The sequence below is a fragment of the Lissotriton helveticus genome, chromosome 12 (genome assembly GCF_964261635.1).
Source record: "Lissotriton helveticus chromosome 12, aLisHel1.1, whole genome shotgun sequence".
Lineage (NCBI taxonomy): Eukaryota > Metazoa > Chordata > Amphibia > Caudata > Salamandridae > Lissotriton > Lissotriton helveticus.
The window spans coordinates 508,158,880-508,171,046 of record NC_136073.1 but is presented as its reverse complement, the minus strand read 5'-3'; positions in this window follow the sequence as shown (position 1 = coordinate 508,171,046).

The following is a 12,167-nucleotide window of genomic DNA, read 5'->3' as shown; positions in this document are numbered from 1 at the left end:
ATTACATCACTCATGACATCACTGATGACACCATCCTTGTGACACAGTGACAGACCTCCTTTAACTGTAATCTAACCCTTGAAACGCATATTCAATAATAGAAACTAAAGTTTTCAAAAAAATGGAGATACCCATACCAGTTACAACAACCAATTCAATAATTCCACCATCTATATACACATGCACTAATTCACCAACAGTTCTATATAGTCACTCATACATATATTCACTAATCATATGTAGTGATACACCTACACATCCTGTTACACACCGACAGTCATCCAAAAGTTATTCACACACATACTCACACATGCAAATAAACTATTGAACATCCATTTATTTGCATAAACAGCTATACACACACTACCACTTTACTTCTAAGGAAACTTACACATACTTACTCTCTTAAAAAATCACTTATAGAAACACATACTAATTTAAACAGGAACTCTTACAATACCTCACTCTCACATATACTCACTTATATACATCAATATTCACATATACTACATTAAAACATATGTAGTTACTGATAAAGACACTAATAAGAGAGTCATTCACTCACTAACACAGACATATACACACTCATCCACACATACAGTCCTGCACATATGCTGTCTTCAAAACACATACAAACAGAGACTCAGTCATTCTTGCATCTATGTACTAAGTAATACCCCCACCAAACCATGCAAACACTCATACTGATACTAAGAAAAACATCTAATAACCTATATACATACACATGTATCTACTCATCAACCCATGGAGCCACTTATACACAAAGTGAAACACTAATACATATATTTAAAAATGTAAGCATTACTCAGTAATATATGTATTCACTAAGATATTCAATAATATATACATATGTAACACATATTTACTTTTCAGAAAGACACACATTCACTGGATGGTGTCATCAGTGATGTCATGAGTGATGTAATATGTGACGTCATCAGCAGTGCATTACACGCGCAAGTTATAGTGAGTCCAACTAACTATAACGTGGAATTTCATTGGTTTTATATCAGTAAAATTTCCAGCTAACTATAACTGGTGTCAAACCTATGGTTTTTTCAGTGAATATATATATGTATATATATATATATATATATATATATAAAAAAACAAGGTTGCCCCGAAAGAAGCCATCACACATGAAGGGGTACACGCACAAATGCCTCCGGTGGTAGCAGACACAGTGTTCCTCACCCGCTCCTCGATAAGCAGCCAAACGCGTTTCGGGTCTCACTGTACCCTTGATCACTGGCGAGATGCTTGATGAATGCGCTAGGACCAGGCAAAACTGTTTTTAGGACGTGATTTTATTAATTGCACAAGACCCGCCCTTGTGGGCGTCACTGTGGCATCATGGTTAACGTAGTCCACATCATTTCTGCCATGCTTGTTAGTCCCGTTAAAACCTCAGTGGGTGTTTTGTATAGTCCATAAAATTTCCTCAGTGCACATCCACACTAAATATTAAAATCCACAATAGCTGAAGCGCTGGTTAAGTTCGCTGTGGTACTGACCAATATGTACCTGAGGCTCAGGCCCCCTTCATTCCAGCGCACACTCGCGGTTGCGAGCATGCAGGATCCGCACACTGGCGGCGGGACGGCTTCGCGGCTGGACAGGCCGCTTAACATCAAAAAACAAGGTTGCCCCGAAAGAAGCCATCACACATGAAGGGGTACACGCACAAATGCCTCCGGTGGTAGCAGACACAGTGTTCCTCACCCGCTCCTCGATAAGCAGCCAAACGCGTTTCGGGTCTCACTGTACCCTTGATCACTGGCGAGATGCTTGATGAATGCGCTAGGACCAGGCAAAACTGTTTTTAGGACGTGATTTTATTAATTACACAAGCCCGCCCTTGTGGGCGTCACTGTGGCATCATGGTTAACGTAGTCCACATCATTTCTGCCATGCTTGTTAGTCCCGTTAAAACCCCAAACCCCAGTGGGTGTTTTGTATAGTCCATAAAATTTCCTCAGTGCACATCCACACTAAATAATAAAATCCACAATAGGTGAAGCGCTGGTTAAGTTAGCTGTGGTACTGACCAATATGTACCTGAGGCTCAGGCCCCCTTCATTCCAGCGCACACTCGCGGTTGCGAGCATGCAGGATCCGCACACCGGCGTAGTGTGGATGTGCACTGAGGAAATTTTATGGACTATACAAAACACCCACTGGGGTTTTAACGGGATTAACAAGCATGGCAGAAATGATGTGGACTACGTTAACCATGATGCCACAGTGACGCCCACAAGGGCGGGGCTTGTGTAATTAATAAAATCACGTCCTAAAAACAGTTTTGCCTGGTCCTTGCGCATTCATCAAGCATCTCGCCAGTGATCAAGGGTACAGTGAGACCCGAAACGCATTTGGCTGCTTATCGAGGAGCGGGTGAGGAACACTGTGTCTGCTACCACCGGAGGCATTTGTGCGTGTACCCCTTCATGTGTGATGGCTTCTTTCGGGGCAACCTTGTTTTTTGATGTTAAGCGGCCTGTCCAGCCGTGAAGCCATCCCGCCGCCGGTGTGCGGATCCTGCATGCTCGCAACCGCGAGTGTGCGCTGGAATGAAGGGGGCCTGAGCCTCAGGTACATATTGGTCAGTACCACAGCGAACTTAACCAGCGCTTCACCTATTGTGGATTTTATTATTTAGTGTGGATGTGCACTGAGGAAATTTTATGGACTATACAAAACACCCACTGGGGTTTTAACGGGACTAACAAGCATGGCAGAAATGATGTGGACTACGTTACCCATGATGCCACAGTGACGCCCACAAGGGCGGGGCTTGTGTAATTAATAAAATCACATCCTAAAAACAGTTTTGCCTGGTCCTAGCGCATTCATCAAGCATCTCGCCAGTGATCAAGGGTACAGTGAGACCCGAAACGCGTTTGGCTGCTTATCGAGGAGCGGGTGAGGAACACTGTGTCTGCTACCACCGGAGGCATTTGTGCGTGTACCCCTTCATGTGTGATGGCTTCTTTCGGGGCAACCTTGTTTTTTGATGTTAAGCGGCCTGTCCAGCCGCGAAGCCGTCCTGCCGCCGGTGTGCGGATCCTGCATGCTCGCAACCGCGAGTGTGCGCTGGAATGAAGGGGGCCTGAGCCTCAGGTACATATTGGTCAGTACCACAGCGAACTTAACCAGCGCTTCACCTATTGTGGATTTTAATATTTAGTGTGGATGTGCACTGAGGAAATTTTATGGACTATACAAAACACCCACTGGGGTTTTAACGGGACTAACAAGCATGGCAGAAATGATGTGGACTACGTTAACCATGATGCCACAGTGACGCCCACAAGAGCGGGGCTTGTGTAATTAATAAAATCACGTCCTAAAAACAGTTTTGCCTGGTCCTAGCGCATTCATCAAGCATCTCGCCAGTGATCAAGGGTACAGTGAGACCCGAAACACGTTTGGCTGCTTATCGAGGAGCGGGTGAGGAACACTGTGTCTGCTACCACCGGAGGCATTTGTGCGTGAACCCCTTCATGTGTGATGGCTTCTTTCGGGGCAACCTTGTTTTTTGATGTTAAGTGGCCTGTCCAGCCGCGAAGCCGTCCCGCCGCCGGTGTGCGGATCCTGCATGCTCGCAACCGCGAGTGTGCGCTGGAATGAAGGGGGCCTGAGCCTCAGGTACATATTGGTCAGTACCACAGCAAACTTAACCAGCGCTTCACCTATTGTGGATTTTATTATTTAGTGTGGATGTGCACTGAGGACATTTTATGGACTATACAAAACACCCACTGGGGTTTTAACGGGACTAACAAGCATGGCAGAAATGATGTGGACTACGTTAACCATGATGCCACAGTGACGCCCACAAGGGCGGGGCTTGTGTAATTAATAAAATCACGTCCTAAAAACAGTTTTGCCTGGTCCTAGCGCATTCATCAAGCATCTCGCCAGTGATCAAGGGTACAGTGAGACCCGAAACGCGTTTGGCTGCTTATCGAGGAGCGGGTGAGGAACACTGTGTCTGCTACCACCAGAGGCATTTTTGCGTGTACCCCTTCATGTGTGATGGCTTCTTTCGGGGCAACCTTGTTTTTTGATATATATATATATATATATATATATATATATTCACTGAAAAAACCATAGGTTATAGACCATATATAGTTAGGAATTAGCATTTACAAAACCTTGAAAATTCACTGAAAAAACCATAGGTTATAGACCATATATAGTTAGGAATTAGCATTTAAAAAACCTTATTTTACTCACACAAAACCATTGAAATTCCATATATAGTTAGTTGCACTAACTATATATCGCGCACCTGCAATCCACTGCTGATGATGTCACATATTACATCATTCATGACATGGTCAGTGACATCACTGATGACATCACTGATGACATCTCAAATGACATCATTCTTGTGCTAATACGATAAACCTCTTCAGACTCTAATATAACCTTAGATGCACTCAGTGTATACAGACACTCACACACTGTCACTCATCCATGGAGTTACTCACACACCTAGTCAGTCATGCAAAGAAACAATCTCACCTCCATTTCTTCAACTATACAGTTATACACACCTTACTTATTCAAACATATACTAACACATATTTACTCTCTTATACAATCCCTGATACAAGTTCACAATGATCCATACAACCACTCACACATTCAGTGGCTCTCATGCACAGTTATTTATATATGCCAACTCTCACATGTACTGTGTTTTACATATGTACTTACTATGACATGTAGCATTGAGATATCCATTCACTCATCAATACACTCATGCACACAGTCAACTGCCCATGTAGCTGTTTCCACATGCACTCTTGAACTCATACACCTAGTGAATCAACTGCTCACACATCTATGCACAGAGTCACACACCTCCCAGCCACCCCCACACAAACTCAATCTCCCATACAAATACTTGGGCAACCAATCAATAACACATATAGCCTCTCGTATAGCTAATGATCAACACATGCAGCAGTTTACATCACAACAGACATAATGATGCACAAATTAAGACAGTTTAGTCACTAACCCATGCATTCAGTGAGACACATTTAATCACTCACTCATACAGTCAGTCACGCACCTACTAAATCCTTCATCCAGACACTTATACATCCACTCATTCTTCAATATGTAAGACATATTTTAACTTTACAGAAACATACAGTCACTGGATGTTGTCATCAGTGATGTCATCAGTGATGTCATTTGAGATGTCATCAGTGATGTCATCAGTGATGTCACTGACCATGTCATGAATGATGTAATATGTGACATCATCAGCAGTGGATTGCAGGTGCGCGATATATAGTTAGTGCAACTAACTATATATGGAATTTCAATGGTTTTGTGTGAGTAAAATAAGGTTTTTTAAATGCTAATTCCTAACTATATATGGTCTATAACCTATGGTTTTTTCAGTGAATTTTCAAGGTTTTGTAAATGCTAATTCCTAACTATATATGGTCTATAACCTATGGTTTTTTCAGTGAATTTCAATGGTTTTTTAATAGCAAATATCATAAGCTGTCGAATGTCAAGTACGTGGTAAGTGAAAACATTTTCGTGTTTATGCACACTGATCTGCTTTGAATGGTGCCCCCCCCCCTCATTTCTATTAGGAGTACTCTCTCTTTGCAGATAGTGAAAGGTAGTTAACGCAGGTCTTTGCCCCCATTGTAATCCGTCGTGCCTGCTTCTCTCTCCATTTGATTCATTGTTATCCAAGTATTTACTGTTTTAGAATTAGTTCTCTTTGGTTCATTCTCTATTTACAAACAAACACAGAGTCGCAATACTCTGTTTAGTCTTTGCAGATAACGAAAAATCGTGTAAAAAAAAAGAAAAAGAATCGAGCAAAATCAGTAGGCCACTAATGGGATCTCTTTTTGACCTCGCAAAAATAGAAACATTAGGAACAACCCCTCATGACAAATACAAAACTAGTGAGATGAACTGAACTCCACACAATGATGGCTGCAAAACAGCTCGGCTCCGCCACCCACCCCGCCCAAAATAACGATAAAGAACGGCTGCCATGATTGGTTGCGGAATGACCACGACGGAGCTACGAAATGGTGCTGCTCTCATGCTAACCCCAGCTTCAGTCTGAAACATCCAGAAACACTGTAGACTACCAATTCGATCAGTTCCGGTAGCGCCCCAATGTAACCCGGTAGAGAAGAACTAGCCCTCCCCTCTTTGACTGATGGTTCTTGTTGCCTGTCCCTTCTGTTGTCATTTAACAGAACTATTTAGCCTGCTGAAAGGGGTTGTGTTCCGACCGCTGGTTGGTGGAGACATTTTGACTATATTCTGTACCTGCGTTGTCGCGTAATGCGTCATATGACGCGCCGCGTTAGCGCATCCGGAAGTCATCCGGGGCGCGCAGCGCGTAACGTAAGCATAACAAGTCATGTGACTTGTTAATAAAACTTTTCATTGGTTCATTTTACTTTTCTTATTGTAATGATGAAAGGCTTGATCATATGACCTAAAAATTACGCTTTTCATTACTTCCGAACATTATTTTTTCTTAAATATATGTTATAATGTTCCAGGCTAATGTACTTTCCCGGAAATTTTACAACTGTCCTGCAAGTAAAATATATTCTTTTTTCGAGAAAAAGAGCGTTTCTTCGTCCCATGACGGAGCCGTTGAGCAAAAGAGGGTCGACCTGCTGTCTTAGTCGCCGATACGCCTGAATATGAGATTCTTATCGATCACTTTATGTTGCAGGAATAGAAAACACAACAGCCCTTGACCATTTATCTTTACTGCGTTCCTTCGTATTATACCTTTTACCCTTCATGTAATTGGTCTGCTTTATTTCACTTGCCTTTTAATGATTCTAAAACAGTGACTATTATTAAAAACTTTACCAATGTATATACTACTACCATGTTTTCTTTTAAAAACCTTTATTGTGAAAATTTCATTATACAAATACGAGCCTATAACCACGTGGGCCGGCCACGGAGCAAACTGTAATCGTATATGATGAATAGACATTTACACTGTAGAGGAACGTAACGGGCGGGCCATTAGGTTGCAAGAACTAAGGTGTCTAACAGTTACGGAATCGGTGGACGTACATTTTATAATTAAAATACGACAGGGCCAGTTACAATAAAATTATCTAGATATACATTTGCGGGCAAGTACCATGGGTGACGTTAATTCGAACTTTCAACAGTACAGTAATCAATAACACATCAGAACTTAATATCAATAGGGATGTCGAAATATTCAATCAATTCTCGTCCCCGCCCGCCATGTGCTTCAAAACTGCATACGTATCTCGTGATTTCAAGGTTCTGCAACCAGTACACAACAAGGAGTTACGAGTCCCATTTATTCTGGCGCCATTTTGGGCGAGGACGGGCAGGTCCAGGATATAGTCAAAATGTCTCTACCAACCATCGACTATGATGATGTTCATATGCTGTATTTATTAGAGTAACACTCAGATGTCCACATGAAATAAATTTGCCACAATCTAAACATGTCATTTTAATCTTTCCAAAGTTCTTCAAAATATTTGGGACCGTTTCCCTTGCCTCTGAAGCTCTCAGTGCCACTTCTTTGATGAATGTACTAGCAGGTCAGGGGTTCTCCTCCAAATCTCTCTTTTATGCAGCACTATAATTAATTGTTGCCACCTCTCCATATGACGATGCATGGTATAGTTACCACAACTATATTTTTTTTCGGTTCCTCTAGAGAGTTCATCGTGGCAGATGAAGCGTGTAACGTACCGGGCATTTACCTTTTTTTGCATGTACAGGAAAGGAAAAAAAAATCGAGCGTCCGAGTTCTAAGGTGTCCCAGGGCCATTTTAGTGGACCAGGCCCAAATCCAAAGAACAGGCCGCCATTTTGAGAGTCCTGTTGCAGCCGCCTGTCGCTGTAGCATCAAGAGCAGCCGAAACTCAGCTGAATGGCAACTGAAACGGTAAAGGGGCGCCCCACTACAGCAGACGAGCCAGGCCCAAATCCAAAGAACTGCTATCTCACAGGCTAATGGGGCGACCCACGCCGAGTTTCAGCATTGTAGGATGACCACACAAGTACAGCAACTTGCTAGACATCACCTCGGTGCCATCCGGATCTCGGCGCCCCACTGCAGATGAAGTGCCTCTCAACTATGAAACCACCACGGTGACATCCGGATCTTGGCGCGTTGTGCTGCCTTCGGCCTATTCGCACATCGGTCCGCTACTGACGCCATCTCACAGGCTAATGGGGTGACCCACGCCGAGTTTCAGCATTGTAGGATGACCACAGCAACTTGCTAGACATCACCTCAGTGCCATCCGAATCTTGGCATCTCAACGCCTAGTGGTATCTTCCATACAAAAAATATTGTTACGCTGCCTTTGGCCCCATTCGCACACCAGTCCGCAACTTAGACATCACCTCGGTGCCATCCGGATCTTGGCATCTCAGCGCCTTGTGGTGTCAGTCAGAAAATATTGTTGTGCTGCCTTCGGCCTATTCGCAAATCCAAAGAACTGCTATCTCACAGGCTAATGGGGCGACCCACGCCGAGTTTCAGCATTGTAGGATGACCACACAAGTACAGCAACTTGCTAGACATCACCTCGGTGCCATCCGGATCTCGGCGCCCCACTGCAGATGAAGTGCCTCTCAACTATGAAACCACCACGGTGACATCCGGATCTTGGCGCGTTGTGCTGCCTTCGGCCTATTCGCACATCGGTCCGCTACTGACGCCATCTCACAGGCTAATGGGGTGACCCACGCCGAGTTTCAGCATTGTAGGATGACCACACCAACTTGCTAGACATCACCTCAGTGCCATCCGAATCTTGGCATCTCAACGCCTAGTGGTATCTTCCATACAAAAAATATTGTTACGCTGCCTTTGGCCCCATTCGCACACCAGTCCGCAACTTAGACATCACCTCGGTGCCATCCGGATCTTGGCATCTCAGCGCCTTGTGGTGTCAGTCAGAAAATATTGTTGTGCTGCCTTCGGCCTATTCGCACATCGGTCCGCTACTGACGCCATCTCACAGGCCAACGGGGCGCCCCACGCCGACTTTCAGCATTGTAGGATGGCCACACCAGTACCACAACTTGCAAGACACCACCTCGGTGCCATCCGGATCTTGGCATCTCAGCGCCTTGTGGTCTCTTCTACACCGGAAATATAGTAGAAAATATTGTTGCGCTGCCTTTAGCCCCATTCACACATCAGTCCGCTACTGACACCATCTCACAGGCCAACGGGGCGCCCCACGCCGACTTTCAACATTGTAGGATGGCCACAGAAGTGCGACAACTTACTAGACACCACCTCGGTGCCATCCGGATCTTGGCGCGTTGTGCTGCCTTCGGCCTATTCGCACATCGGTCCGCTACTGACGCAAACTCACAGGCCAACGGGGCGCCCCACGCCGACTTTCAGCATTGTAGGATGGCCACACCAGTGCGGCAACTTCCTACACACCACCTCGGTGCCATCCGGATCTTCGCGCGTAGTGAAGCTGCAGCAGCTGCAAATAAGCTTCAGACAGTGTTACAACCGCTGCTCAGAACTCTCAACTATGACACCACCTCGATGCCATCCGGATCTTGGCGCGTTGTGTTGCCTTCGGCCTATTCGCACATCGGTCCGCTACTGACACCGCCTCACGTGCCAACGTATTTTCTCCACATTTTATACCCTATGCCGCATAACAGGTCATGTGACTTCTTTATAAAACTTTTCATTGGTTCATTTTACTTTTGGTTTCCTAATGATGGAAGGCTTGATCATATGACCTAAAAACAACACTTTTCATTGGATGAAAACTTTTTTTTCCCCCCAAACGATGAAAGCCCCACCTTGTTTCTGGATGTTTCAGACTGAAGCTGGCGTCACCATGAGAGCACCACCATCTCGTAGCTCCGTCGTGGTCATTCCGCGAGCAATCATGGCAGCCGCTCCCCACCAGAAGCCTGCAGGAGTCGGGGCCCCCAAAACTTTTGATGAATTCTCAAGGCGGAGGGGACGCTTTCGAGAATGGGGTCCAAGACCTAGCAGACAAGCGTCCGATTTCCAAGGTGTCCCAGGGCCATTTCAGTGGACCAGGCCCAAAAAGGAAACAGCCTGCCGCCATTTTGAGAGTCCTGTGGCAGCCGCCTATCGCTGCACCGCAAGAGTGGGCGCAACTCAGCTGAATGGCGGATTTTGACACAGTGGACCAAAAGCGGACGGAATGGCAACTGAAACGGTAAAGGGGCGCCCCACTACAACAGATGACACTCCACCTGGAGAGGCCCGTTCACGCCGCCTCCCCCGGGGCGCCCCACGCCGTTATTCGGAGCAGCATTGTAGGATACCAAAACCAGTGCGGCAACTTACTGGACATCACCTTGGTGCCATCGTTCTGCTGCCTTGGAACTATTCGCACAACAGTTTGCTACTGATGACCCACCCCCCGCGACGCCCCACGCCGTTATTTGCTGGGTGGCAACTTACTAGACATCACTTTTGTGTCATCTAGATTTCGGCGCGTTCTGCTGCCTTGGAACTATTCGCACAACAGTTTGCTACTGATCACCCACCCCCCGCGACGCCCCACGCCGGAAATCTGGACGTTGTGCTGCGTTGGGACTATTCGCACAGCCGACCGCTACTTCGTTGTTTTTCTCTAAAAATGTTTATATGTTATTACTATTTTTGTTTTCTTGTATATATTTATAAATTATTAAAGTTTTATAATCTTACTACTTTGTCGGAGTGCTATATATTTTTAATGTGACACATAATTGTAAAAACTTTGATGTACAAAGAGTCATCCCTGGAATCTTCCGCTTCACGCTCGGTCCCCTCCCCAATCACAATACAGGATGGTTTTCAGATAATAGCAACGCTTCTGCTGTGACGGATCTCATCGAGTGTGGGCCTTGATCTACTATAACTCCTTTGAAGACGGGTGATTCTTTACAGCTGTGGCCATAAACTACATCTGCAGGGCTAGCTGATAGCCTAGGACCGGCCTGGACAATCGGACACAGAGGAAAAGGAGTGTCAGAGGGTGCGGTAGTGAATAGGGCGAAAGGGAGGTGTCGGGCGGGCACAGGGTGTGATTCTCAGGGAAGAACAGCGCAGATGGGGGGAGGTTTATTACCCATGCATAAAACAGAGAGCGGGGGTGACCACTGCCTGGGGGAGATGCTTGCGAGGGTGGGGAGCCATGGTAAGGATCGACAGCGTTCACAGAGTGGATCTGGTCAAGGCATCTAAAATGGCTGCCGTGCACGACAAAAGTGTGGCATTTGAAAAAAGACAAGATGGCGCACACAATGTTTTTCAACAATTCCTGATTTCCTTCGAATCGAACGTTAACAGACGTTGGGGCATATTACCAAAGTTAAGCGATATTTATCCCTAACGATGCATTGCAAAGATTTTTTTACCGTCAGAAATTATCGCAGATAAACCTTGCTATTATCAAGGTTTATCGCAAATACGATAAAAAACGAGCGCAATGCATTAATGTCGCTGAAAACTCCGCGATATTCATGCATTACCGAGCTAATGCTCTTAGCCATGTTATCCACCTCCCATTGGATAACATGGCTAAGAACTGCTCAGGGCAGCTGTTACTTTTTGGAGATATTCGCGCTTATCTCGAATATTTCCAAAAGTTGATAATAGGAGATAGCGATGTTAGCGACTGTTTCCAGTCGCTAACATCTTGGCATGCCCACTTTGCATGTCATTAGTGATAAATATCACTCACATGCAAAGTGGGACCCAAGATGGTCGCTATCTCCTACTAGCCGTCGCTAACTGGTGTTAGCAACAGCTAGGTAATACACATATAATTTTATCTCCGCGAAGCGGAGCGCTGTTACAGATATATATCTTGTTTTTGAACGTTAATTTCTCAAAATGCACTGAAGCACATATATTGAGACATAGCAAAGGCACATCGGGCTACCAGTCCCTAATATTTTACCAAGTTTCGTGCAAATCCATTCAGCCGTTCGATTATTATTATTATTATTTTTTTTTGCCCCGCGGGGCCCTTTTAAAACCTCCACATCAAACCTAGGGGGTCAGCGAGGATCTACTATGCCCCCTTATGGTCATCAGCCGTTCGATTATTATTATTATTTTTTTT